At 42.3% G+C, this 25997-nt stretch overlaps 1 protein-coding gene across 3 annotated transcripts in view; it reads left to right on the top strand.

Moving 5' to 3' along the window:
* Nucleotides 1–25997, top strand: part of LOC137375124 (septin-2) — a 114376-nt gene that overhangs the window by 26056 nt on the left and 62323 nt on the right. The gene's annotated exons all lie outside the window — the stretch shown is intronic.

Genomic DNA, 25997 nt, shown 5'->3' with positions numbered 1-25997 from the left:
ATACGAACATACGAATTAGGAGCAGGAGTAGACCACATAGCCCCTCGAGCTTGCTCTGCCATGCAACAAGATCATGGCTGATCTGATTGTAACCTCAACTCCACATTCCCGCCTACCTCCAATAACTTTTCAACCCCTTTGCTTATCTAGAAACTATCTACCTGTGCCTTAAAAATTTTCAAAGACTCTGCTTCCACTGCCTTTTGAGGAAGAGCGTTCCAAATACTCTACCTTCAGAAAAAATTGCTCATCTCTGTCTTAAATGGGCGACAGGCCAGAGTTGGATTTTATAGAATCATAGAATGATACAGCACAGCAGCGGCCCATTTTGCCTGTGCCAATTTTTCCATAAAGTTATCCAATTTCGCCTACTCTTTACCCCTAGTCCTGTAATTTTACTACTTTTAGGTACTCAACCAGTTCTCTTGAATGCTGCGATTGAATCTGCTTCCACCACCCTTGCAGGCAGTGTATTCCAGATCAAAACGCCCTGTGTATTAAAGTTTCTTCTGGCAAAAGAACCAGCGGTAACCTATCTCCTTAATCCTGTGTCTGATTTCTGATCCATCTGCCACTGGAAATGATCAAAACCATTCATGATTTTGAACACCTGTCAAATCTTCTCTGTTCTAAGAGGAACAACCACATCTTCTCCAGTTCCTCCACATATAAATGATGTTCCTCATCCCTGATGCCATTCTAGTAAATCTCTCCACCCTCTCCAAGGCCTTGACATTTTTCCTAATGTGTTGGCCAAAATAGAACACAATACTCCAGTTTTTTAAAAAAAACTGATCAGCTTGGTCCTAAGGGTCAGCTTGGTATTATCCCACGGGCGTTTTGCAAGTTAGCCAAAGGGAGTAGATGCTTTCCCTATATATGTATCGAGCTTTGCATCAAGGGACATATTCTGTTACTAGATCCAAAGTAGCAAAATTTGCTAACTGCTTCCAGTGGGGTGTTGTTTAATTTGATCAGGGGTGGAGATGCAACACGTGTCCCATGACCAGTTTTCTTGATGCTTATAGTCAAGGAGAACAAGTTATAGGCATGGGACAGCTTATGGTTTATTAGGCCTGTGTTCTCAGCACCTTGCTTTATGGCTGTGAAACATGGGTGACTTAAAGCTACCAGGAAAAAAAGCTCAATAATTTCCATCTTTACTGGCTGCAGTGCATTATGGGTATATCCTGGCAGGAAAAAATCAAAAATATGGCAATCATCTCAAAGGCAGAGCTCCCAAATGTGTTTGCAGTAATCAAACAGAGGCAGCTTAGGTGGATCAGACAGGTCTGCAAGATGAAAGGCAGTTACATACCCAAAGACTTTCTGTATGTTGAGGTGGCAGATGACCAGTGGGGTACCCAAAGCTGCGCTTCAGGGATGCGCGCAAGCGTGACGTGAAGGCCCTAAATGTTGACTATCATACCTAGGGGCGGCCGCGGCAAAGGCTCGATGGGGAAAGACCACTGTGTAAGGTCCCCCCCCACCAAGGTGAACTGAGGGGCTGGATCCATGGAAAACCCCTCGAATTGTAGCCAGAAAATATTTGTTTGCTGTAAAATGTACATGGTATGTCAAATGAAATGGAAGGGTTGTGAGGCAACTCACTCCTGTATTGAAGGAAACTGATCTCCTTTGCACTATTTGTATTGTTTGCCTTTGTGCTTTTTGGAACTGTAATGTATTTTTTTACAGATTTTATAAATAAAGTATATTTTGGAAATAAAAAAAAGACTATCACACCTGGGAGTCACTAGCTGGTGAAAGAGAACACCTGTTCATGCTATTATCTCGAACTACCAGGTATTTATCATCCATTAATAGAACTTCAGACCCTAACATCCTGTGGACTGGTGTGCATTACCATGACGACCAGTTGCTACAGCAGCTCGGCAACAGGCACCAACACCAAAAACAACAGCTCTGTCACTTGGCAGCTTCACATGCAGTGTTTGAGGCAGAACTTGCCTCTCAAGGATTGGCCTTCACAGCTATCTGCAAAGGTGCACCAAGAGACACCACCCCACCTAAATAGATTGTTTCCTGCATGTTCATCGTTCGGAGATGGAAGAATGCTGACCAACTCCAGTTTTTTAATAAAGGGTCAGCGTAACTTCCTTACTGTTGTATTCTATGCCTCTATTAAAAGTATTTGGGATCCTTGGATTTATTAGCTATCTTCACAGATTTGTGTATACATACAGCCCCCCCCCCCACCCCCTCCAAGTTTCTCTGTTCTTGCATCTCCTTTAAAATTGTACCATTTAGTTTATATTGTCTCGCCTCACCCTACCAAAAAGTATCACCACATTTCTCTGCATTAAATTTCATCTGTCACAATTTTTCCATTTCATCATTCTGTACCCCTAGAAATCTGTTGCTATCCTCAATGTTTACTACATTTGAGTTTTGTGTCCTCTGCAAACTTTGAAATTATGCCCTGCATACCCAAGTCCAGGTGATTAATATCTCAGGAGTGATTCGAATACTGATCACTGGGGAACACCACTGTATACCTCTCTCCAGTTTGGAAAAACAAAGTTCACTACTCTGCTTTCTGTTCCTTAGCCAATTTTGTATCCACACAGCCACTGTCCGTCCTATCCCGTGGGCTTTAATTCTGCTAAAATGTTATTATGTGGTGCTTTCTTAAATGCCTGTTGCGTCCATTTACACGTCAGTCACATTGCCCTCATCAACCCTCTCTTTCTTCAAAGAACTCTAAGTTAGTCAAACACAATTTCCCTTTCACAGACAAAAACAGAAAATGCTGTAAGTACTCAGGTCAGGCAGCATCTGTGGAGAGAAAAGCAGTTAAAGTTTCAAGTTGATTACCTTTCGTCAGAACAAATTCCCTTTAACAGATTTATGTTGACATTCATTTATTAGCCCATAGTTTTCTAAATGTCAGTTTTGTCTTTGATTATTGTCTGAAAGTTTCCCCACTAGTGACATTTGGCTAACTAGCCTGTAGTTGTCTGGTTTATTTCCCCCTGCATCCTTTTTCAAATGGGGATGTAACACATGCAACTCCTGCAGTTCTTTGGCACTGCTCCCATATCCAAGGAGGATTGGAAGATTGTGATCAAACCCTCTGCAATTTCCACCCTTACTTCCCTTATTAACCAGATGCATCCCATTTGGGCCAAGTGATTTTTTTTCCACCTTGAGGACTGTGAACCTTTTAATTTTCTTTATTTTTGTGTTTTATTTCTCTATTTTTATCCTGTTTGATATTGCTACTGCCTTGTCCTTTTACTGCTAAATTGGTAACATGCTCTTCAGTGAAAACCGATCCAAATTACTCATTTAGTATCTCAGCCAGGCCCTCTGCCTTAAGGTTTCTATTCTTGGTCCCTAATCCGTTCTACCCTTCCTATGACCACCATTTTACTAATTGTCTTTAGATAAGACTTTGGTTTCCTTTAGATACTAGCCACTAATCTATTTTCGTACTATCTCTTTTTGGCTCACTTATTCCTTTTTGAAATCTCCTCTGTACTTTCTATATTCAGCTTGATTCTCTACTGTATTTATGAACCTTGCATTTGACTGAAACTGCCTCTATCTCATTTTAACCTCTATCTTTGGTCATCCAGGGAGCTTCAACTTTGAATGCCCTTCCTTTCTCCATAGGAATGTCACTTCTCTAACTGAACCATCTCCTGTTTGAAGGCTTTGAATTGTTCAATTACTGACTTGCTACCAATTTTTGATTCCAATCTTTCTGGGCCTGATTCCTTTCCAGCTCACTGAAATTATCCCTTAAATATTTTTATGTTTTTATTGTCCTTTTTTCTGTAACTAACTATTCTAAACCTAATTATAATCACTGTTCCCCCAAATACACTCCCACTGAAACTTGTGTGACTTCATTCCCCAGAACTATATTCAGCACTATATTCCCCTCTCTTGGTTGAGCACTATTAACTACCCCAGTCTATATTAAGATAATTAAGTCTCTGTAGTTCTTGTATTGCTCTGTAATTTACTCCTTTATCTCCTTCCCACTGTTGAGTGGCCTATAGTATACACTCAGTACCAAATAGCTCCTGTAATTTTCCTTTTGAATTCTAATCAAATAGGTTCTGGCTTTGCCCCCTTCAAATACATCACACCTCTCCAGTGCTAAATAATTTGTTTGATCAATAGTATCACCCACCCCCTCTTTTATTTTCCTTTCTTGAACACCTTGCAGCCAGGAATATGAAGTTCCCAATCCTCCCCTTTGAGCTAGGCATTTGTTAATGCCACTGTATCATAGTCCCATGTAGCGACTTGTGCCTGCAGCTCACTGTCCTTGGGCTTTGTGCATTTACATACGTGCACTCCCAATCCATCTTAGACTGTTTCCTATTTCTGAACTAACTCTTGCACTATTTGTTACTCCCAGTCCTCTGCATCTTGCTTTCAAACATAAAAATGAACTGTAAAACCTTCTGTAGATATGCAAAAAGGAAAAGAATAGCAAAGACAAATGTGAGCCCATTACAGGCAGAGATAGGAGAATTTATATGGGGATTAAGGAAATGGCAGAGAAACTAAACAAATACTTGGTGTCTGTCTTCATGGAGGAAGGTGCAAAAAAATCTCCCAGGAATACTAAAGAACCAAGGGATTAGTGAAAATGGGGAAACAAAGAAATTTTTTTTTTAAAGTAGTACTGGAGAAGTTAATGGGACTGAAAGTTGATAAATCCCCTGGACCTGATGATCTACATCCCAGAGTGTTGAAAGAGGTGTTGTAGAAATAGTGGATGCATGGGTGGTCGTCTTCCAAAATTCTACGGATTCTGAAACTGTTCCTGCAGATTAGAAAGTAGCAAATGTAACCCCACTATTTAAGAAAGGAGGGAGAGAGAAAACGGAACTACAGACCTGTTAACCTGACATCAGTAGTTAGGATCTATTATAAAGGATTTGATAACTGAACACTTCAAAAATAATTGTAGGATTCGGCATGGATTTATGAAAGGGACATCATGTTTGACAAACCTGTTGGAATTTTTTGAAGATGTAACTAGCAGAATAGATAAGGGGGAAACCAGTGGACGTGGTGTATTTGGATTTTCAGCTTTCGATACGGTCCCACACAAGAGGTTAATAAACAAAATTAGAGCACATGGGATTGAGGGTAATATACTGGCATGGACTGAGAATTGGTTAACAGACAGAAAGCAGAGTAGAAATCATGGGTTCATTTTCAGGTTGGCAGGCTGTGACTAGTGGGGTACTGCAAGGATTAGTGCTTGGGGCCCCAACTATTCACAATCTATATCAGTGGTTCGGATATGGGGACCGAATGTAATATTTCCAAGTTTGCTGATGACACAAAGCTAAGTGGGAATGTGAGTTGAGGAGGATGCAGTAAGGCTTCAAGGGGATTTAGACAGACTAAGTGAGTGGGCAAGAAAATGGAATATAATGTGGAAAAATGTTAAGTTATCCACTTTGGTGGGAAAAACCGAAATGCAGAGTATTTCTTAAATGGTGAGAATTGGGAAGTGGTGTTGTCCAAGAGGATCTGGGTGTCCTTGTTTGAGTCACCGAAAGCCATCTTGCAAGTACAGCAAGCAGTTCGGATGGCAAATGGTATGTTGGCCTTTTATTGTAAGAGGATTTGAGTACAGGAGTAAAGATACCTTGTAATTGTATAGAGCCGTGATGAGACTGCACCTGGAGTATTGTGTACAGTTTTGATGGTCTCATTGAAGGAAAGATGTACTTGCCATAGAGGGAATGCAGTGAAGGTTCACCAGACTAATTCCTGGGGTGGTGGGATTGTCCTATGAGGAGTGATTAAGGAGGCTGGGCTTTTATTCTGTAGAGTTTTGAAGAATGAGAGATGATCTCATTGAAATGTAGAAAATTCTTACAGGGTTGATGCGGGAAGGATGTTTCCTCTGGCTTGGGTTTGTTGGGGGTGGGTTCTATAACCAGGGGATACAGTCTCCGAATAAGGGGTAGGCCATTTAGGATTGATGAGGAGGAATTTCTTCACCTCGGGTGGTGAATCTGTGGAATTCACTACCCCAGAGGGCTGTGGAGGCCCAGTCATTGAGTATGTTCAATGCTGAGATTGATAGATTTCCAGGTATTAAAGATATCAAGGGATAGTGCAGGAAAATGGCATTGAGGTTGAAGATCAGCTATGATCTGGTTGAATGGCAGAGCAGGCTCAAGGGGCTGAAAGGCCTACTCTTATTTCCTATGTCCTATGTTCCCCTCTCTAATTATTTCTGGTGCCCATGCCCCTGCCAAATTAACTTAAACCATTTACCAAAAATTTTAAATTTGGGGCATTGGAGGACAAGCAGTCAAAGGGTAGCAGCAAAGGTGATAGGTAAGCATGACTTAGTGTGGGATAGGATGTGGTTAGCAATTGATTCAAAATATCAAGGTTGGTGAAGGGGAGGCAGGCCATAATAATAGAGTCTGGAAATGACTACAGTAGATCTGCGGAAGTGAACGACTATTGTGGATTTTCAAGCAGGTGGCCTTTGTGAAGGAAAGGATATGGGGTTGGAAAAGGGCAAAGAGCAATCCAAAGTAAGAATAATTAACTGGGGGAGAGCCAACTTCAATGGGGTAAGAACAGAGTCAAAGGTTGGCAGGAACAACAGTGGCCGAACAATGGGCTACCTTCAAAGAATAGATAGTTCGGGCACAGTCAAGGTTTGCTCCCTTGAAGGGGAAAAGTAGGGCAAACAAATCCAGAGCTCCCTGGATGACAAAAGAGATAGAGATTAAGATAAAGTTCTTGGGATAAATTGCAGGTAGAAAATACTATTGAGCACCAAGGCTGAATATAGAAGGTCCAGAAGGGAAGTGAAAAAGCAAATAAATGAAGCACAGAGAGCATGAAAAGAGACTGGCAGCTAACATTAAAGTTTTCCATAGACATATAAATAGTAAAAGGGTGGTAAGAGGAGTTGGACCGATTAGGGACCATAAAGGGGATTTACACATGGAGGCAGAAGGCATAGCTGAGGTATTAAATTAATACTTTGCATCTGTCTTTACCAAGGAAGAAGATACAACCCAGGCAATGTTGAAAGAGGAGGTAATTTAGACACTCGAATGGTTTAAAATTGATCAGGAGGATGTATTAGATAGGTTGTCTGTACTTAAAGTGGATAAAGCACCAGGATCAGATGAGATGCATCCAAGGATACTGAAGGAAGTGAGGATGGAAATTGTGGAGGCACTGGCCAAGATTTTTCCGTCTTCCTCAGACTCTGGGGTGGTGCCAGAGGACTGGAGAATTGTAAACATCACACCACTGTTCAAAAAAAAATGTTGAAGGATGGTGTACTGAACCATGTTAAAAGCTGTTCACTGGTTGAGCAGGATGAGGCAGGATAGTGCACCACAGTTGCTGAAAGCGTCATTTTTGATTTTGATTAGGACTATTTCGGTGCTGTGGCGGGGTGGAGACCCGATTGGAGGGGTTCAAACATGGAGTTGAGGGAAAGAGCATGGATTTGGGAGGCAACCAGTTCAAGGACTTTGGAGAAGAAAGGGAGGTTGGAGATAAGATGGTAAGTGCACAAGGACACAGGTCAAGGGTAGGTTTTTTGAAAAGAATGTGATCACGGATCATTTGACTGGGAGAGGGACACTTCCTGAGGGGAAGAAACCATTTACAATATCAGCTAGAATGGGGTCCTGAAAGGAACTGGGTGATCTGTTTGAGAATGGGGATGAGGTGAGCTCTGAGGCCATGAGGGGAAGATAGAGAAACTAGACAGGTGCAAGTATAGAACAAGTGCAAGGGCCCAAACATATGAAGTATGGTTTGGTGGGGAAAGGATGAATGCAGCAGGGGTAGCTGCATAGATGTTACAAATCTTTTGACAAAAATCCACATGTCGCTGGAGGAGGAAGGAGAGAGGAGTTTTAGGTGATAGCCCACAGCTTTTCTCCACTAATAACTATCTTTGCATTCCAGGCTGGTCCTGGAACAGTGTGCAGTTTTAGCAGAGGAGAGTTAGACACCAATGGTGTTTGATATTATGCAGCCAGATCTGGTGGTGGTTGGCTAAATCAGTTGCGTATAACATGCATTGAAGATGGTGTCTCTTGGACTTAATATAGCGAAAATGGGAGCTGTACCAGTGGGACCAGGGTGGGGAAATTGTAAGGGTTTTACTGGGGGTAAGGGTGTGATGGAGTAGAACAACACTTGTAGATGTATCCATGCAAACAAAGGGGGCTAATAGTTTGGTGAGTTAGTGCCATTTTAAATGACTGTGGGGGGAGGGGGGCAGGCGTGGAAATTTGTTCTAGGGAAGGAAATGGGGTTGGAAGGGAGTGGAGCCAGATACAGAGCAGTTATCAGATGGTCTCGTCTCTGACGGAGGTGTTGTGAATAGAGAGGACAAGTGAAATGGCAAGGTCGAGGAGTATGAATCTAGGGAGGTGTATTTTTATAAGGAGGGAGAGGTTAAGGGAGAGCAGTGAACTCGGGAGAAGGGAAGAGGTGAGGTGAAATGAGATGGAGGTTGAAATTAGAGGATGAGATGTCACTCTGAGCAGATGCTGAGAGAGGAAAGCGGTGAGAAAGCTGGTCTAGGGCTTGGCTGGGTGGTAAAGAGCAAGAATTTTGGAGAGGAGAGTGGGGATGGAAGAAGACTAGGTGATCACCAGAGGACTAGGGTGACAGACCAAGGTGAGATTTGGTAATTAAGGCCATACCATCACTGCAGTTTGGGAGGGGCATGTGGTGGGAGGTAAAGCCAAGTGGGGAGACTTCGATACTGGTCATACTGGTACCATCATCCATAATCCAAATATTCTGCCAAGATCATGTCAACACAATCACTGCAGTTTTAAAAAAAAATGAAATATGGGACATAGGAATAAGCCCCAATGACTATTCCATCATTCAGTGAGATCATGCCTGATCTGTACCTCAATTCCGCTTACCTATCTTCACTTGGCATTCCTTCATGCGCTTACCTAATCAAAAAAGTTATTCATCTTGGCCTTGAGCATTTCAATAAGGTGTGGTCATAAGGTTTCCAATGCTTTCAGTTTCACCAGGAGACTCGATGGATGGAAAATTAATCATCCAGGTATTGCTAGCAGCCCTATAGACACGTACTTCCTATTTGTTAAAACAGAAAGTGCTGGAAATACTCAGCAGGTCAGGTAGCATCTGTCGAGAGAGAAGCGGAGTTAACATTTCAGGTCTGTGACCTTTCATGAACCTGACAGTTCTATTGAAAGGTCAAGGACCTGAAACATTAACTCTGTTTCTCTCTCTACAGATGCTGCCTGACCTGTGTATTTTCAGCACTTCCTGTTTTTATTTCAGATTTCCAGCATCTGCAGTATTTTGCTTTCACTTCCTATTTGTGATTGGTACCAACATGCACATCTACTCGGAGTTCAAAAACACAGCATTACTACCCCAACGTTCTGTCCAACAAGCTCAACTCAAGCCTGGGGGTCGTGCAGGCCAGCTCTATGGTATGATTCAAGCTTTGCCTGCAGGAAGTAATCAGTGGACTTCACAATACGGTGGCCATGCTGTACGCCAACAACGGGCTGCATTGTTGCTCCATTGCCAGGTTGGTATGGGTTTCCTAATGGTTTTCACTTTGACGGACCATTCCTGAATCCCTCCATGGCAGTGCTGACCTTCCCATGTCTTAGGGACGAGTATTCCTGGGCTAGCCTTCCACTCAATATTTGGGTGGACCAAGAAGGCATGTGCTCAATCTACATGAAGAAAGAATTCAAATCAGAGTTTCAGCTCCTAACAAACAATATGAATGATTTAGACCATGCGCCAGAAAGATTAGCAATATAACTCCTCTGAAAGGGTCACAATTGTGTAAATATTCTAGAACTTAAATGGGTTTTTATTTCCCCCCCATATAATAATACCCCTGCCCAAGAGCATTTTTGCTTGTTTTCTTTTCCTTCTATACCAATTTTTCTCCCCCTCCTTTCACTGGGGTGCATTTTACCAGGCACTGACTCTGAGTGTATTTCCAAGGGTGCTGGCTGCTATTCTTGTGAACGCGGGGAACATTGGGGAACTTGTCGAACATCGAAGCAACGCAGCCAAGCTGAATCATGATCCATGCCAGTTGTCTTATACACATACACCTTTCAGCAGGCTATTAATGTAAAACCCCAGCTGTATCCCTTCCTAACTTGGGGAGCTGAGGCTAATTGTGCTGTCCCTACTGCCATCCTAGCTACCATGAGTAAACTCAGCACTACAAAATCAAACTTTTGACCTTCCTGGTCTGTCTGGCTCAGTTTGGTTGCATATTTTAGCTGCTCATATCTGTTTGACTTTACAATTTGACTTTAATTTAACTAGACCTTCAGGCTGGAGACAGTCGCATGATCAATGTCACGATTAAATATCGTGATCAAACCTGCAGGAATATGTCCAACCAGAGGTGGCAAACCAATGTGTCAAGAAATTTTTAAAAAAAAGAGAAGAAACATAAGTTACACTTAGGCTTTCCAAATTGTGGAAGTCTTTGACTTCATGGCTTGCATTGGAACGGGAGAGGGGCCACCCTGAGGGTGTTTATGCTGCTTTCTGATGAATGTGTATTCCAGCTGTGCTACTTATTCTGTGACTTGGTCTCTGTAAACACAGATATAGCTCAGCTTTCAGCCAAACCCACATCCAAGGGTTGCATTTCAGTCAGGATTTTGCTTGGTGGGCTAAATGCAGTAATCAATTGGATTTACTTCGGACCATTAATAATTAAACCATTAAACTCCGCACAAACGGGCTAAGAAATCTTAACGTAACAGAAAATACTGGAAGTGCTCAACATCTCTGGTAGCATCCACGGAGAGACAAACAATTATTGTTTTAGAACTGCTGAAGGGTCAGTGACCTGAAACATTAACTCTGTTTCTGTCTGCACAATGCTGCCAGACCTGTTGAGTATTTCCAGCATTTTCTGTTATTAATTCAGATTTCCAACATCTGCAGTACTTTGCTCTAAGAGATCTTGTCGTTGGATCAGAACTTGTATATACAGTTTAATGAGTTACTGAAAATAGCATTGGACTTCTGGAATTGATCCAGAAATGAATTTATCCAAATTCTGCTGCTTGTTTAAAAACAACAAACTACCAATCTTTTCCTCTGGTGTGTTAGAGCTTTGGGGAAATGGGGTGGTTTTCATAGAGAACCAAAACAGAAAATGCTGGAAATACTCAGCAGGTCTGGCACCATCTGTGGAGAGAGAAACAGAGTTAATGTTTCAGATTGATGACCATTCATCAGAACTGGGATAAGTTAGAAATTTAATAAATGTTCAGGTCAAATGGGGGAGGGTGGAAAAAGAACAAAAGGAAAAGTCTGACAAGGCAGTAGACTGGATTCTTATTCCACGTGGATTCCAACTAAAATCCTACCATTTGTGTTTCAAATCCACCCACAATTACAGGTATCTGAGACCCTTTCTCGAACTGCAATTCTTGCTGCTTACTGAGATCCACACTTGGTGCCAGGTGCCACCATATGGAACTCTCGACTTCTCTCTTCAGCAGTGCCGACTCACTCTCAAAGTTGTCCTGCTCCACAGTTTCATTTCATAGTTCGTATCATCCGATGCCTTAACAAAAAAGCTTTCTTTCAAGTGTGAAGGATTGCAAGCTCCAACAGCTCATGGGTACCAACGTCCCTCCTGATCTTTCTTCCCTTCACTTCCCTCTGACCCCATCCCTTCTTCTAATCTTAGCCCATGCTGTGTATTCACGATACCCTCTGACCTTCCCCTCTCTGACCCTCAATCATCTGTCCTTAGCAAAGGCTTCAGCTTTATCCCCTGATGCCCCCGCCTCAATGAATTTCGAACTCGGCACAACGCTGAACTCCTCTTCTATCACCCTCGCCCCTGTGGCCAATGCTTTGGCCAGCAGTCCTCCCCCTGCACTTCTTGTCTTTTACTTACCCTTTTACTTATTGCCAGTGTTCTCCCTCTACTTTGGTCCCCTCCCTCTAGTGTCTTACCCCCTAGATGTTTTCATTGATAACTCCCAGGGTGATATCAGCTGTCTCAATTTCTCTGCTCCCCTCAATCACTCTAACCTGTCTTCCCCTGAACTTGCTGCACTCCGTTTTCTCAGATCCAACCCTAACATTGTTATCAAACCTGCTAACAAGGGAGGTGCTTTTATTGTCTGGAAAACTGGTCTCAACGTAGCAGAGGCTGAACACTAACTCTCCGACATTTCCTCCTACCTCACCTTAGATTATGGCCCCACCACTGAACATCAACCCATTGTTTCCAGGACTGTCACTGACCTCATCTCTGGAAGTCTTCTCTCTACAGCTTCCAACCTCCTGGTTTCCCCTAACACCAAACAGTCTGCTTCTATCTCCCTCCCAAGATCCACAAACAGGACTGTCCTGTTGACCTGTTGTTTCAGCCTGCTCCTTCCCCACTGAACTGATTTCTTCCTATCTGGCTCTATATTTTCTCCCCTTGTCCAGTCTCTCCCCACCTACATTACTTTAACAGTTTCCAATTACTTGGCCCTAACCATCTTCTCCTTTTCATGGATGTCTAATGTCTCAACAACTCCATCCCCCACCAGGATGGTCTGAGAGCTCTCCGCTCCTTCCTTAAATAGAAGTCCAACCAGTTTCCATCCACCATCACTCTCTTCCACCTGGCTGAACTTGTTTTCTCATTGAAAAACTCTCCTTTTAACTCATTTCACTTCCTCCAAATAAAAGATTTGGTAGTACAAACTTGAGCATTGCTGAAAAAAAGAGAAATGCTATCTAAGCTTTTCATCTTGCACTCATTAGGACAGACTCAAGAATGCCGAATTTCAAAGAGCAACAATTTATATTGCAAAAGGGGTGCTGCTTGGTTGTCAAGTCGACTCTGGTTGAGTTGTTGCCATGCCCTCTAGCCCAGCTCTTGCCAACATTTTCGTTGGTTTCCTCGAGAAATGCATTTTCTATGGAACGACCCCTCATCACCTACCTCATGCATATTTCCCATATGTAGATGATATGTTTGCTATATTTGAATCTGCAGCTGCATGTAAGAATTTCCTTACACACCTTAATGTGCTCCATCCTGCACTCAAATTCACCTTTGAAATGGAGCAGTCTAATGAGCTGCCTTTGCTTGACGAGCTAATTGAGAAAACCGCCAATCAGTTTTCTACTGCAAGCCAACCTTCACTGTTCAGTATAGGCGTTGGGATTCCTACAACTCCACGTACTATAAGATTGGCTTATCAGCAGGCTCGTAAAACACGGCCCGAGCCATTTGCTCACTGTGCAAGCTTGACGCTGAAATAGAGCACATCAAAACTATTGTGCGGGATAATGGTTATCCCGATCAGATCATCGTTGTGAATCATGCATACTCATGAATGGACCTGAAAAGTGCACAGTATACCTCAAATTATCCTGGAAGGGTAAGATATTTCAAATTTGAGGAACAGGTGAAGCTAGCAGTTTCACACTGCTACTATACAGTAGCAACACAAGTGATATTTCCCACTAGCAGGATGCTGCCCTCAAGCCAAAAAGGCGTTCTGACTACCACACAAATGAGTAATGTGGTATATGAAGTCCAGTGCCGGTACATAGGCCATGCGTCCCAACGCCTGGCAGATCGTATCAAACAGCACGTCCCTTCAGCTTTTCGCAATAGGCAGAGTTCTGACCATATTCGACCAGCCCGTACTTGTGAAACTCAGAACACAATGTCTATCGTTAAATGTGATTCTGCGATTGGACAGTACTTGTTGAACAGTCCCAAGTGTGTTAAGAATTACACCAACAACCAATGTAATATTCAGTCCGGCTTACAATGTGGCTCGCTGATGCTTGCTAGCAGCTACATATATTCATACGCAGGGACCTGTTCCCTGCAGTCAAAAGGAACGTGTCCAGATGTTGCACCATTTTTGTATCAAACAAAATGTGGGGGACAATAGATCCCTGATGCATTCTCCATGGCAATGCCTCGACCAGTCAACACCCCTTTTCTCATGAAGTATAAATTGTTGCTTCCTTTGAAATTTACCATTCTTGCATCTGTCCTGATTGCAAGACAAAAAGCTTTGACAGCATGTCTTTTTTCAGCAGTACTCAAACAAAAGGTGTTGGCTGTGGGTACTTGCATGGGTACTAGCTATGCCTGCCTTTTTGTGGGATATGTGGAACATTTCTTCTTCCAGTCTTACTCCTGGCCCCGCCCCCTCCACCCCCAAATCTTTCTTCTGGTACGTTGACTGAATCGGCAATAAAGACCAATATTCCATTTGCCTTCCTAATTACTTGCTATAACTGCATGCTAACTTTGTAATTCATGCAGAAAAGCACCCAGATCCCTCTGTACTGCAGCATTTTGCGATCTCCATTTAAATAACTTTCTGCTTTTCTATTTTTCCCACCAAAGTGGACAACCTCACATTTTCCCACATTTATACTCCTGTGAAATTTATAACACTTGTTTAACCTAACTATATTGCTTTGCAGATCTGTCCTCTTCACAACTTGCTTTCCTACCTATCTTTGTATTGTAGCCTAATTTGCTGACAATACACTTGGTCCTTTCATCCAAGTCAAATATAGATTGCAAGTAGTTTCGGCCCCAGCACTGATCCCTGTGACACCACAGTAGTTACAGTTTGCCAACCTGTAAATGCCCCATTTATCCTGAATCTGTTTCCTGCTGGCCAGTCCTCTCTCCATGCTAATCTATTACCACAAACACTAGAGCTTTTGTCTTTTTTTGTAGTAACCTTTTATGTGGCACCATATTGAATGCCTTTTGGAAATCCAAATCCACTCAATCTTCTGGTTCCCCTTTATCCACCCTGCTTGTTACTTCTGCAAAAAAAACTCTTAATAAATTTGTCAAACACCATTTCCCTTTCATAAAACCATGTCGGCTCTGCGTGATTGCATTATCGTTTTCTAAATGTCCTACCACCTCCTTAGTAATGGATTCCAGCATTTTCCCAATGACGGATGTTAGGCTAACTGGACTATAATTTCCTGCTTTCTGTCTCCCTCTTTTGAATAGAGATGGTACATTTGTAGTTTTCCAATCCACTGAGACCTTTCCAGAATCTAGAAATTTTTGGAAGATTACAACTATCTCTGCAGCCACTTTTTTTAAGACCCTAGTATGCAGGCCATCACGTCCAGGGAACTTGTCATTAGTTTTCCTGATACTTTTTCTCTAGGTCGGGATTTAAAGTTTATCCCTTTCTTTTTCCTCTTGATTTTCTACTATTCTTTTGCTTTGTGTGTCTCTACTGTGAAGACAGATAGTTTAAAGTCTCTACCATTTCCTTGTTTTCCATGATTAATTCTGCAGTCACATCCTTTAAGAGAACACTTACTTTAGCTACTGTTTCCCTATTTATATATTTGTAGAGTATGTCTGTTTTTATATTACTTGCTAGTTTACTCTCGTACTCTAATTTCTCCCTCTTTTAGAAACCAGAAACGGATGGCTTAAAAGAAAATCCCCAATCTTCTGGCCTACCATTAATCTTCACTGTCTTATATGCCTTTTTTCGTACTTGACTTCCTTAGTTCGCCACAAATGGTGCATCCTTAGTCTGTCTTAATGGAGTGTATCTGAGCATTATGAAATATCTCCTTAAATATCTGCCACTGCTTCTCTACCATCTTTAACTTTTAACCTATTTTCCCAGTACACTGTAGCCAACTCTGTCTTTATATCCTTGTAATTAGCTTTTTTAAGTTTAAGACACTGGTTTTAGACCCAAATTTCTCACCCTCAAACTGAAGATGAGAAAGCTGTCTAGGGTTCCCTCTCAGCCTTCATCCGATCTTGCCGCAACAGGGTTTTAATTTTTTTTACACGCTGTGTTTTTAGCTCCCCCTTGGTGAATCCTTGTTCACTGCTTTCCAATTATAAGGCAAAGAAACCAGCACAAACTGGTTTTCTTGGATTTAAAGAAGAAAGGTTGAAATTTCTTAAACTCTAATTCGGTTAATGCCTATGGATACACTACACGCCCATGCTAGCATGCATCCGCAATACACGCATGCAGATAGAGACCGAACCGAGCAGAAGAAATAAAGTGGAAATGTTTGAGGCAATCTCTGAAGAAGGTTTTTGTTACGGATCTTCGAGCTCACTGTAGAGTCTTTGTAGGTAGATCTTGCTTTTCATTGGGGCCCAGTATTCTTCTTAAACCTTGTTTGCTGCAGGAAACTTCCTCTCTTGAGGTTCATGTGTCTTCAGTGGATTTGGAGTTCCGTGAGAAAGAAATGGGAGCAGACAGGAGAGGCTGTGGCGAGCCAGACAGGAGAGGTCTTTTCAGTCCAGGAGTAAACAGACGCTCTAGGTTCAAACTGTTTGTATAATTCAGAAAAAACATTGCCAAGCAGGCTAGTCACATGACCAGCTGGTCTGACCATGCCTTTGTGGTTTGGTTATCTCAGCAGTCATCCTGAAATTTGAGCTCCCTCACCTTCAATGTCTGGTGCTCAAAGTCCATTGTGGGTTAAATTGGATAAGGGAACTAACCTCTCTTGTCCCTATTGGTATGTAAATGTCTTACAGCCAAGTGTCTGGCAGCCCTTGTAACAGGCCTTCTCCTCTTCCCAGCAACAATTTGAAATTTAATATCCATATGGCAAAATAATATGCCTTATTCTTGGCAGATGGGGGTCCAGCATGACTATGTGAAATTCATTGTTATGATCACTTCCCCAGAGGATCCTTTTCTGAGATCATTAATCACAAGAAATAGGAGCCGAAGTAGACCATATGGCCCATGAAGCCTGCTCAGTCATTCAATACGATCATGGCTGATCTTGGGCTTCAATTCAGCTTTCCTGCCGTCTCCCCATATCCCTTGATTCCCCGCGAGACCAAAAATCTATCTATTTCAGCCTTAAATGTATTCAATGTTGGAGCATCCAAAACCCTCGAGTGGAGAATTCCAAAGATTCACTACGCTTTGAGTGAAGTAATTTCTCCTTATCTCAGACCTGAATGATTAACCCCGATCCTGAGACTGTGTCCCCATGTTCTAGATTCCCTGATCAGTGGGAACAATCTAGCCTACCAATCTACCCTATCAATCCTTTTCAGAATCTTGTATGTCTCAATTAGATCGTCTCTCATTCTTCTAAATTCCAGAGCATATAGGCCCAACTTACTCAGTCCCTCATCATAGGACAACCCCCTCATCCCAGGGACCAATTTAGTAAATCTTCGCTGCACTGTCTCCAGTGCAAGTATATCCTTCCTTTAATGTGCAGACCAAAACTACACACAGTATTCCAGGGTGTGGTCTCATGAAAGCCCTGTACAATTTCAGTAAGACTTCTTTATTCCTGTACTCCATCCCCTTGAAATAAAGGCCAACATGCCATTTGCATCTGCAGTATTTCACTTTTATTTATCCTTAATTTCCTCACTCTTTTTAGCCCCTAGGTTACTGCCTATTTCTGGAATGGAACTTGTGTCTTCTATTGTGAAGACAGACACAAAATATTTGTTCAATTCCTCTGCCATTTCCTCATTCCCCATGATGATTTCTCCTGTCTCTGCCTTTAAGGGACCAACGACTCCGTTAGCTACTCTCTTCCTTTTTATGTACTTATAGAAGCTCTTACAATCTGTTTTTATATTGCTGGCTAGTTTACTCTTATATTCTATTTTTTCCCTTTCTATCAACTTTTTGGTGGCCCTTTGCCAGTTTCTAAAACACTCTCAATCCTCAGACTACTGCTATGTTCTTGCAACATTGTAAACCACTTCTTAACTTCCTGAGCGAGCCACGGATGGGTCTTTCTGGACGAGTTTTTGTTTTTGAACGGAATATACTTTTTTTGAACCCTTTGAATTGTTTCTTTAAATGTTTCCCACCGTTCATTTACCACCATACCTTCCAGTCTAGTTACCCAATTAACCTTAGCCACTTCTCTCCTCATACCTTCGTAATTGCCTTTGTTTAAAAGTCGTGTTTGTGATTGAAATGTGTCACTTTCCAACTTAACATGAAATTCAATGGTATTATGATCACTGTTTCCCAGTGGATCTTTTACTATGACATTGCTTATTAACTCTGCTTCGTTGCACAATACGAGATCTAAGATAGCTTTACCCCGGTTGGTTCTACACTGTATTGCTCCATGAAACTGTCACAAAAGCATTCTACAAATCCATCTTCTAGACCACTGTTGCCAGTTTGATTGTCCCAATCCATATGCAGATTAAAATCCCCCCACAACTAATATATTAACTTGTTTTACATGCTCCAATAATTTCCCATTTAATGTTCTGTCCAATAATATAACTACTGTTAGGGGGTCTGTAAGTTACTCCCACTGGTGTTTTCTGACTCCTGCTGTTCCTAATTTCCACCCAAACTGATTCTACTTCATGATCTTCTAAGGCCAGATCCATTCTTAGTAAAGGATGGCCCAAGGACATTAATATCAGGGCTATCCCTCCTCCTTTGCCATTCTGTCTGTCTGTCTGAAATATTGTGTATCCTGGAATATTTATTTCCCAACCTTGATCTCCTTGTAACCATGTCTCGGTAACGGTAATTAGATTTAGATCATTTACCTCTATTCGTGCCACTAGTTCATCTAACTTATTACAGATGCTCTGTGCATTCAGATAAAGGAACTTCAATTTCATTTTTTAAAATCTTATTTGCCAATGTACAATTTTTGTTAAAATCTCTGTCCCTTCCTTCCTGTCCCATTCTGTTGGGAGTTACCCACATCACTATCCTGCTCCGATGCTCTGACCCCTCTCTTTGGATTTCTAAATTTCCCTTTACCCAAACCGTCAGCCCCTCTCCCACCCATTAATTTAAAGCCCTGTCCACAGCACTAGTTATGCGTTTGGCCAGGACACTGGTTCCAGCCCGGTTCAAGTGAAGCCCATCCCAACAGAATAGCTCCCTCTTCCCTGAGTACTGATGCCAGTGCCCCGAGAATTGAAACCCCTTCTTCCCACACCACTCTTTGAGCCAAGCATTTAGTTCTCTAATCCGCTTGACCCTGTGCCAATTTGCGCATGGTTCAGGTAACAATCTGGAAATGATTACCTTTGATCGGTGTTTTAGTTTGGACCCTAACTCCTCAAATTCTCAAAACAGAACTTAATTTCTGGTTCTACCTATGTCATTGGTTCCCACATGGACCACGACAACTGGATCCTCCCCCTCCCACTCCAGGTTCATCTCCAGCTGCAAGGAGATGTCCTTAACCCGGGCAGGCAACACAGCCATCGGAATTCCCGTTCGTGGCTACAGAGAACAGTATCTATCCCCCTGACTATACTGTTTCCTATCACTACCACATTCCTCTTCACTCTCCCCACTGGAATGGCATCTTTCACCATGGTGCCATGGTCTGTCCGCTCATCCACCTTGCAGTCCTTCTCTTCTTCCACACAGGTAGAAAAGACCTCGTAGCTGTTGGACAAGGTCAGGGGCTGAGGCTCCTCCATCACTACATGCTGATTCCCCCTACCTGCTTCACTTGCAGTCACACCCTCCTGTCCCTGACCTTTGGCCATCTCTAATGTTCTCGCTACTCGAAGGGGTGTGACTGCCTCCTGAACAAAGTGTCCGGGTAACTCTTCCCTTCCCTGATGCTCCCAATGTCTGCAACTCAGTCTCCAGCTCAGCAATTCTGAGTTGAAGTCGTGCAAGCTGCAGACACTTACTGCAGACATAGTTGTCTGGGATTGCAGTGCATTCCACAGATTCCCACATGCTGCAGTTGCAGCACACCACCGGCCCTGCCATCTCTGTACTATCTTTTTTTAGTCAATTAGTTAATAATTCAAGCTGAAGTAATGGAAAGTTACACTCCCCTAGCTTGGGGTCAGAGGAAGAAGACTCACCAACTGCTGGAGGCTGAAAAAGATAGGAAAAGGAGCCCCTCTTTTTCCCCCTCTGCACCGAATTCCCATGTGCACCAAATTTCCAAATTCACTCTGGCAAATGTCTTACTCAAGCAACTGTATCTTCTCAACTACGTTCAGCTAAGAAACTGGTCTGCTTTGTATAAGGATTTTGATTACTCGCTAGCTCAGCTTTCTGCTACAATTGTTAACACCTATTGAACCTAACTACTTCCAACTGATTGACAGATAACTGCCACTGCTGGTTGCTGCTTGTTTAACAAGGCTATTTACCTAACCAGCAGATTTAAAGCCTGACTCTTAATCTAAAATTTAAACTGGACAAAAACTTACTGGAACTTCGCATATGCACCAAATTTCCAAATTCACTCTGGCAAATATCTCACTAAAGCAACTATATTTTCTCACTGCCTGTCTCATTACACATTACCAGGTGCGAAATAGCATGCTCCCTGGTTCATTCCTGAATGTATTGTTCTAAGAAACTGTCCAAATGCACTCTATGAACTCATCCTCCAGGCTACCTTTGCCAATTTGATTTGACCAATCACCCACGATTATTGTAGTACCTTTCCTACAAGCCTCCATTATTGATTTACACTCATTTACAGCATGGCTACTGTTACATGGCCTAGAAACTACTCCCACCAGTGACTTCTTTCCCTTGCTATTTATCTCTATCTAAATTGATTCTACATTTTGATTTTCCGAGCCAAGATCATTTCTCATTCCTATACTGAGCTCATCCTTTTAAGAGTTGCCTCACTTCCTTTTCCTTTCTTTCTATCCTTCTGAAATGTCAAATAACCTTGAATATTCAGTTCCCAGCCTTGGTCACTTTGCAACCATGCCTCTGTCAGGGTTAACATATCATATACTCATTTATTTCTGTTTGTGCCATCAATTCATGCGTCTTATTACGAATGCTGCTTGCATTCAGATAAAGAGCCTTTAATTTTGTTTTTTTACCATTTTTCCCTGCTCTGACCTTATTTGGTGGTGCACTCTTGTGTTTGTATGCTCCATTGCTTCCTGTCACACTCTGGTTATCATTACTGTATTGCTGCATTATTGCCTTGACCCTTCTCATTAACTTTCCAAATCTCCCCTCATATGAACCCCCTCCCCTTTGCTATTTAGTTTAAAGCCTTCTCCGCAGCCCTAGTTATACAATTCGCCAGGACGCTGGTCCCAGTGCAATTCAGGTGAAGGCTGGCCCAATGGTACAGCTCCCTCTTCAATACTGGTGCCAGTGCTTCCTGAGTCGAAAACCATTTCTTCCACACCAATCTCTGTGCCATGCATTTAACTCTGATATCTTTTACCCTTTGCCAATTTGCTGTGTTGTTGGTACCCACGTAGACCACAACTGGAACCTTCCTCTCCAGCCCCGAGGAGATGTCCTTAACCCTGACACCAGGCAGGCAACACAGCCTTTGAACTTGAGCCCATGGCTGCAGAGAACAGTATAGTTATGGTTAAGGAATTGAGATGAAAATTTTTTTAAATGAAAAGGGTGCTTTTCCAACATGAAACTTCCTGTTTGCTTTGTGAATGGATAACTGGTTTAATTTATGGGACAAAAGTTACTGTTGTCTTAACTTGTTCAGGGCCCTATTTTACTCCTTGCAGATGTTCAGTTACAGCTGGGAGGACCTGAAGAAAATTTGAACATTGTGTTTTCATTGGATACTTCTAATTTGCAGTCCCTTTTGGTAGAGTGGCATAGCTTTTCGTTGCTGTACTCCTTCACTAGCACTCCTACCTAGTGCTGTTCTTAAGATGTCAGACAAAAGTACTTAATCCAGTGTTGCTTCACCAGAACCATGCAGTGAGTTTGCACTTAAGTCTGTTTTTGTATTTCCTTGCTGGATGCAAGAGAATGAGGTCTGCAAATATCTGCTCTTATATAATATAAGAGATTCATTTGTACAGTGTTCACCATCAAGAGTAGCCCAGTAGTAATGCCACTGTCTGAGTTCTGAAGGACATAACTGCCAGACAGAGCCTGCATTTGGATGGTCAGGGAATCAATACAGGGTTGTAACCTATTTGCTGCTGACACTGGTAGGATTGACCACTGCACAGTTCTCGTGCGGATCATGTCTCGTCTCCACAGCATAGTGTGGCACTGATGTTTGAAGCAAGGATAAATCTAACTTACCTGCACTGGGCATCCATGAAGCACTGTAGGTCATCTTCAGAATTGTGTGCCATCACTGTCTGTAACCTCATGGCCTGATTTGTTTGTCACTCCTCCCATCAACATCAAGCCAGGACACTAACCCTGGTTCAATGGGGTTTGTGGAAATCTATCCCCAGGACAGCACTGGGTTTGACTTAGGATAAGGAACCAACCTAGTGAAGTTAGCTGTACGCCAAACACCAAAAGCAGCAGGGTATGGATAGAGCAAGTAATCACACAACCAGTGGACCAGAGAAAAGTCCTTCCAAATCCAGTTGAGAATGGTAGTCGACAATGAAGCACCGAATGGGAGAAGGAAGTGCTATGAACATCTTCATCCTGAACTGTGGTGAAGCTCAGCACTTGAATGCAACAGCCAAGGCTGGTACTATTAGCGCCTTTGACGAAAACTGCCAAGTGGACGATTCTTCTCCTGAAGCCCCACTATCGTTGGTTTTGTTTGGCTTATTTGGTTCACTGCATGAGACATTAAGAAGCAAGTCCAAAGGCTATGGCCCAGAAATCCTCTCCGCTTCAATTCAATAGTTTAATAGTCACTCTCATTGATACCAGTTTTTTTTTATTTCCAGATTTAAAAAAAAAATAAATTTCTCAAACTGGAATTGAAACTTGCATTCTCTGATCAATAGTCCAGGTCTCTAGAGTAGTAGTCCAGTAACAGAACCACTACTGTAGATATGAAAATGCTCACTAGATTACAAACTGTTAAGTACATTTGTTTCAGAAATTAATAGATTCTCACAACAGTGCTGATTTAATCTGGAGAAATGTTATTTCCTTGATCTTTTCCTCAGGCTAGGGTATGATCTTTTGGTTGTTTCAGATGGTCTGTATTTTGGCTGCTTTCCACTTGGACAGTTAGCTCTATTTGTGTTCCATTTGTTTATTGCAAAGTTCTGCTAATTTAGTTTTATCTGCTGTTCCTTTGTGCAGTTGTTTGCGTTCCAGTTATCGGAGTTTCAACAATGAAACTCCATTCAATTCAGACATTTGTAAGTGATCCATCCCTCTTGGTCTTTCTAAAGATTGATTCAAGAACATAATATAAATAGGAGTAGGCCAGTAAGCCCCTCAAGCCTGTTCAGCCATTCAGTAAGATCATGGCTAATTTGATTGTGCCTTAATTCTACTTTCCTGCCTGCTCTCTTTTTTCACCCCCACCCCGCCATAACCCTTGACTCCCTTGTAGATCCAAAATCTGTCAGATGCTTTGTCATTAATTTGTTTTGCTTTGAAAGTTGTTTCTAATTTTTTTTTTTAGCGAGCTTTAAGTAATCAAATTCTATGAAACAAACACAACTATATTAGACAATGCAAATATACGCAAATACTGAAAATACTCTGGTCAGGCGGCATGTGTGGAGAGAGAGAAACCGATATAATATTTCAGGTTAGTGGCCTGTCGTCAGATCTGTGAAATGTTACAGTTCTAACTTTTTTTCCAGTTCTCAAAACCTGAAATGTTAACTTTCTCTCTCCGTACACACTGCCAGACCTGCTGAGTATTTCCAGCATCAGCAGTATTTGGCTTTTGAAACAAAGCATGAGCTTAGAGGAGCTGTCAAAGGCAATAGCAGAATCATTATCAAACAATGCAAGATACAATTAAAGATTACAACAAAGGTGTCATTGATTTGTGTCACTAAACACTTTAGCAATGATCTGCTCACCCCTGGCCTTTTTGGCTTCTGCTAAAACCACTTGGCTGCGGCCTTTCATTACCATTTTGATCCAGACTTGTATGCAAGAGCTGAGTGGCAGAGACGTGGGTGTAGTTATCCTTGATATCAAGGTCACATTCAGTTGAGTATGGCCCCAAAGAGCTGTAACAAAACTAAGATGAAAGGGTGTTTAAAAAGGTGAAATTATCATTTTGTTTCAAAAAAAAAAGCCGATCTTCCCTGACCTCCAGCTGCACCAACATAGCCAAGTCCACTCCCATCAATGTCACAGGGCTCACTAGTTACTAGCCATATGAACATCATCTCCAAGGGCAGAGGCTGGGTAGTCTGCAATGGGTGGCTTGCCACCTGACCCCTCAAAGCCCCTTCATCTACAAGGCTCAAATATTGGATTTTAATTTGAATGCTTGCATCTTGTCTGTGTGGGTGCATCCCTAACCAAGAAACTTGACACCATCGAGAACAGAGCAGGTCGTTTGTTTGGCATAGCTGCCACTGGACTCCATATCCATTCTCCCAATCTCCAACAAACTGCGCCTGCAGTGTATGATCTACAAATAGAAATAAATAAGTACGATCTGATGGCCATTACAGAGACATGGCTGCAGGATGACCTAGATTGGGACCTGAATATTGAAGGGTACATGGCATTTAGGAAGGACAGGAAGCTCGGAAAAAGTGGAAGGGTGGCTCTGTTAATTCATGATAGGTCACCCCTCTCTATTGTGCTAATACTAAGTTCAGGAAACCAGGATGTAGAAGCGGTTTGGGTAGAGATGAGAAATGATAAAGGCAAGAAGTCACTTGTGGGAGTCGTGTACAGGCTATAGCCAACAGGAATCAGAGTAGGTATAAATGGGTCATTTTCTAGTTGGCAAGATGTAACGAGTGGCCTGTCACAAGGATCAGTGCTGGGGCCTCAGCTTTTTATAATTTTTATATAAAAGACTTGGATGAAGGGACCCAAAGGTATGGTCGCTAAATTTGCTGATGACACAAAGATAGGTAGGAAAGTAACTTGTGAAGAGGACATGAGGCAACAAAGGGATATTGATGGGTTAAGTGAGTGGGCGAAGATCCGGCAAATGGAGTATAATGTGGGAAAATGTGAAATTGTCCATTTTGGCAGGAAGAATTTTTTTAAAAATGCATTTATCAAAATGGTGAGAGATTGCAGAGCTGTGAGGTGCAAAGGAATCTGGGTGTCCTAGTGTATGAATCGTAAAAGGTTAGTATGCAGATACAACAAGTAATTAGGAAAGCCAATAGAATGTTATTTATTGCGAGGGGAATTGAATACAAAAGTAGGGAGATTATGCTTCAGTTATACAGGGCATTGGTGAGACCACATTTGGAAGATTCTGTACAGTATTGGTCTGCTTTAAGGAAAGATGTAAATGCATTGGAATCAGTTCAGAGAAGGTATACTCGACTAATACCTGGAATGGGCAGGTTGTCTTATGAGGAAAGGTTGGACAGGCTAGGCTTGTATCTGCTGGAGTTTAGAAGAGTATGAGGCGACCTGATTGTCAAGACCCCTCAGGATCCTATGTGTTTCAGAGTGGATGTAGAAAGGATGTTTCCTTTTGTGGGAGAATCTAGAACCAGGGGTCACCCATTTTAAGAGATGAGGAGAAATATTTTCTGAGGGTCGTGAGACTTTGGAACTCCCTCAAAAGGTGGTGGAAGCAGAGTCTTAATATTTTTAAGGCAGAGGTAGATTCTTGATGAGCAAAGGGGTGAAAGGTTATCTGGGGTAGGCGGGAATGTGGAGTTGAGGTTACAGTCAGATTGGCCATGATCTTGTTGAATGGCGGAGCAGGCTCGAGGGGCCGAGTGGCCGCCTGCTCCTAATTCGTATCTTCACATGTACACTATGCACTGCAGAGACTCGCCATGTTAACTTTGGCACCTCCCTCATATCTTCTAATGAAGGACAGACTGCAATGTGGTGAACACCATCACCAAGTTCCACAACATTCTAACGGATGTGTATTGCTGTTGATTCATCATCTTTGCTAGGTCAATATCCTGGAATTCCCTGCTTAACACTGAGAATGCCATCATCACAAGAATTACAAAGGTTGGGAAAGACTCACCACCACCTCCAAGTTGAATAGAGATGGCTAATAAATGTTGCCTAACCAGCACATCACATAATATTTCATAGAATTTGCAGCACAGAAACCATCCATTCGGCCCAGCTGATGCT

Source organism: Heterodontus francisci, chromosome 11, assembly GCF_036365525.1.
Source record: "Heterodontus francisci isolate sHetFra1 chromosome 11, sHetFra1.hap1, whole genome shotgun sequence".
NCBI classification, from domain to species: Eukaryota; Metazoa; Chordata; class Chondrichthyes; order Heterodontiformes; family Heterodontidae; genus Heterodontus; species Heterodontus francisci.
This window is presented reverse-complemented; position numbering and strand designations above follow the sequence as displayed.